General features: G+C 39.0%; 1 long non-coding RNA gene across 1 annotated transcript; it reads right to left on the bottom strand.

The window, feature by feature from the left end:
- Positions 1-278: 278 nt before the first annotated feature.
- Positions 279-2,117, bottom strand: LOC117661997 (uncharacterized). The gene is made up of 2 exons (XR_009622231.2): positions 1,987-2,117; positions 279-456 (listed from the first exon to the last, which is right to left on the bottom strand). It is a non-coding gene; the product is annotated as an uncharacterized LOC117661997 (long non-coding RNA).
- Between the last annotated feature and the right edge of the window lie 2,246 nt (positions 2,118-4,363).

Genomic DNA, 4,363 nt, shown 5'->3' with positions numbered 1-4,363 from the left:
GTGAGTTGATTCCAGATTTTTCTAAAAAGAAAACTGTTGGAATAGTATCATTGTATCTGTTATCTTCCACAAAAATTATTTTACAATTGGTTAAATAACCACATGTAAAACTCTTGGCTCTTCAACTATTAATATGTTCACTTTAGTACAGTTGCCTTAAGTGAATCCTCCTCCAAAGACATTATATTATCTTTATTCTAATTTCTCCCAGTCTCTCAATAATGTTTTTTTAATTCACATTCTTTAAAGAAAACTAAATAATGAAGAGAACGATTCCATTTCCATTTTTGAAATTTTTTTTAATGTATGAAAAACAGCTTAGCGATGTATAAAAAGGACAAAAGTTTTGCAGGTTTAATAACACATTATTAAATTCAGGTTAGTTCTGCTCCAGTGTCTCAATGCTTATCTCATCTGAAGAGGTTTATCTCTTGACAATTAGCCTTTGTCCATCAGCTGAAAGAGAGAGGACATGCTCTATTAAATTCATTGTAAAAATTATGAATCATTGATATTAATGCCCATTTTATTGCCGTGCCTGCCAGTGCTATAGAATATTAAGTAAGAAATTAGATAAATATTGCTATAAATATAATTTAGCAAGATTCTTCCTCCCCGCTTATTTCATGGCTGATATGACAAAATGAGAGCCAGTGAAACAAGGGACATGTCTGTCTGTTCTTTAGCAAGAGGCATTCACAAGGATAAATATACATTATTAACCTCTTAGGATCATGCTTTCTTTATTTCACCAAGAATACCAATGAGATGCAAAGCAGGGAAGATCACATACAAAGAATGAGGGCATCCATTCCTTGTGGGGAAAGGGATAAAGGCCTGCCCAAGATCACTTAACTTAAGAAATCATCCCACAGGGAAATATTTCTGTCAATTTTCTGCAGACCTGCAGCACAGAGATTCACTCCTACATAACCCTTAATGGTGGCAAGGCCACCATAGCAATGGCTCTGATTCTTTAGAAAAGTAAACTCTGGAGAATTCTCCGTAAAAACTTGCTTGCAGATGGGTTGAGGGAGAGCATTGATTTCAAGGTTTGTTGTTTTTTGTTTTTTTTGCTTTAATTTATATGCCGCCCTTCTCCGGAGACTCAGGGCGGCTTACCATTGGTTCTCATTATTACCAACGAAAAGGAACACTTTCAGTCCGGTTTAGGTATTTCAAGACTACAGACCAACACTGAAAGAAGAGGGGGGAAAGGGGAATAGATTTTATTACACTTAGTCTCAAACCTCCCCCCCCCCACCTTTTTTTTTCCTGGCAAGGTTGACCTGGGTTACTTGCCAAAAGGCAGCTGTGCAATTTCTTTAGCTGTTTAGGCTTCCTGAGCTACCTTTCTCCCTTCAGTTACATGATATAACAAAGCCACTCTCAAGCTAACACAAGAGCTTTGCAAACAAAAAATAAACCAATAAGCTTTTGCAGTAGTTCATGTAAAGTCAGAACCATTCAATACTTTGCAGCCTAAGACAAAGCAATACATGCAAACACATGACCAAGTTGCTTGTTTGTTCCTAAATCCAAATTATTTTGGCACCTGAGGCACAAAATCTACTTCTGTCTTTTTGTACTCTGGGGAGTAAATAAATAATATTGTATTTACCTGACAGGATGGTGACCCTGATTGTAGAATGATACTTCCTCCCTCAAAAAAGGAAGCTTAGGGGGAAAAAAGATTCAAAGCACAACCAACCTTGCCCACTGAACTGTAAACTCCAGCTAAACAATTTCCTTTCAGGTAAAGATGATAATAACAAAGAACACCCTTAACAATTGAAGATGCTCACTCACTCTGCCCTGATAGTAGTCTTGTTAAACGTTTCCTACAAAGTGTTACTTAATGCAACAGCCATAATAGCAATAGCACTTAAGACTTATGTAGTGCCCCATAGTGCTTTACAGCACTCTCTGGGTGGTTTACAGAGTCAGCATATTGTCCCCAACAATCTGGGTCCTCCTTTTACTAACCTCGGAAGGATGGAAGACTGAGTCAACCTTGAGCCGGTCAGAATCGAACTCCTGGCAGTGGGCAGAGTTAGCCTGCAATACTCCATCCCAAGGAAATCCTAACCTATCTATTCAGTTAGGGTGAATAGATTTCTAACATTAAACAGAAATCAGAGTCAGTCTCAGGTCAATGTCTCTGACATTGTGTTTGTTCTGCTGCTGGTTGGACTGACTAAATACTTGCCCCCCCCCCCATGCTGGGGATGACATGGAAAAAGCTTCAGCAACATTTCCTACAGTGCCAATAACTCCAGCACTTGATTTCCCCTACAGGCTATACATCAACACATAAAATATATAACAGCAGGCACACTGTTGCCCGGTATGTTATCCTTTACATGTTACTATTTTGTAAGGCAGTTTAGAAGAACAAACATATTCATTTTACAGCTAGAGTATACAAATGATATTAAATGTTCTACATATTGCTGTGTGTCAACACATCCATTGAATATTGAGCCCTCAAGTTAATAATAGTAATAGATAAGCCCCTCTCTATCGAAGTCAGGATTGTTCCCACTAACCTGCAGCTGCTCTGCTGAATTTCAGCTTGTCGAAAAGATGCCTGAAATTTCAAGCCACATGAAGATTTCCCTTTATCTCTGAACTATTGCTCATCGCTACACAAGGTGAAAAGAAGTGGCCAGGATGCCAGCTTGTGTACAAACAGTGTTGGTTTTGAGAATTTCAAGAAAATGAGCTCCTTTTTTTGTACAATCCAGAATAATGAGGCAAGACACTGGAATATTAGATAGATTAGGCAGACCACAATTTATTAACTGCAAGATGTATGGGATCCTCTATTCAATGTTGGAGCGTCTGAGAATTCAACTTGGTTACAGTTTGAAGCTCTCTGAAATGGGAAAAATTAACTACACTTATTCAGGAAATGAGATAGGTCAGCTTGAATAATTTTATTTCAAGCCTCATAGCTTCAGGTGAATTAAAATTAATTATCCCAGAAGGACATACATACATACATACATACCAGGGGTGAAATCCAGCAGGTTATGACATGTTCAGGTAGCGGAAATTTTGAGCAGTTCAAAGAACCGGTAGCAGAAATTTTGAGTAGTTCAGAGAACCGGCAAATACCACCTCTGGCTGGTCCCAGAGTGGGGTGGGAATGGAGATTTTGCAAGTATCCTTCCCCTGCCATGTCCACCAAGCCACACCCACCAAGCCACACCCACAGAACCGCTAGTAAAAAAATTTGGATTTCACCACTGATACATACATGATGAATACTCAGAGTTATTTTTAAGAGAGCACTCCAGGAGTAAGATGTGTGTATGTGTGCATGCATACACACACACACACACACACACACACACACACACACACACCTCTTACTCCTGGAATGCTCTCTTAAAAATAACTCTGAATATTCATCAAATTTTCATTACCATATTTTCCTGCACAGTTCTGCTATTTGTGACCAGTTTAATTGTATCTGACAGTGATCCTCCTGTCCTTGTTGCTAATAACATCTCTTGAGATCTGAGGTCATCCCGAGATACATACCACACATTCTACTTTCTGAAATATCCAAAAGATGTCGAGTTGTCTTCCTCTAAAATTATGACATGAAATCAGTTGGTTAGGAGCCACACAAGAACAAGCCAAAGCTAGATAATGAAGCTCTGCTTCTGTATGCTTCACAGAGTGAGAGACGGAGAGTCGAATTACATAATGTGCAGTTCACCTTCTAAAATAGATTGAGATGAATATATGTAGATTGAGGAGTATTAAATCTTCCCCAGAGAGCTTGTCTGATCTACTATAGTGGTTTAAGGCATTGGGCTAGAAACTGGGTTGCCTGAGTTCTATTCCTGCCTTGGACATTAAAGCAACTTAATATCTTTGGGAGACACCCACCCTCTCAATCTTAGGAGCAAAGCAATGGCCAACCACTTCCACAAATATTGTCAAGTAAACAGCATGAACCTGTCTGTGTACAGATAGTCCTTGATTTATGGCCTCAATTGACCCCTAAAATTTCTGTTGCTACGTGACACACTTATTAAGTGAAATTTGCCCCATTTTATGACCCTTTCTTGTCATAGTTGATAAGTGAATCACTGCAGTTGTTAAGTTAGTAACACGGTTGTTTAGTGAATCTGGCTTCCCCGTTGACTTTGCTTGGCAGAAAGTTGCAAAAAGGTGACTACATGACACCGGGATGCTGCAACGGTCATAAATATGAGTCAATTGCCAAGCATCTGAATTTTGATCACGTCACCGTGGGAATGCTACAATGGTCGTTAAGTGTGAAAAATGGTCATGCCACTTTTTTCAGTGCTGTTGTAACTTTGAACGAATTGTTGTAAATCGAGGA

The sequence above is a fragment of the Pantherophis guttatus genome, chromosome 2 (genome assembly GCF_059756535.1).
Source record: "Pantherophis guttatus breed Tessera chromosome 2, ASM5975653v1, whole genome shotgun sequence".
Taxonomy (NCBI): domain Eukaryota; kingdom Metazoa; phylum Chordata; class Lepidosauria; order Squamata; family Colubridae; genus Pantherophis; species Pantherophis guttatus.
The sequence above is the reverse complement of the archived record's forward strand: the minus strand, read 5'-3'. Positions and strand labels throughout refer to the sequence as shown.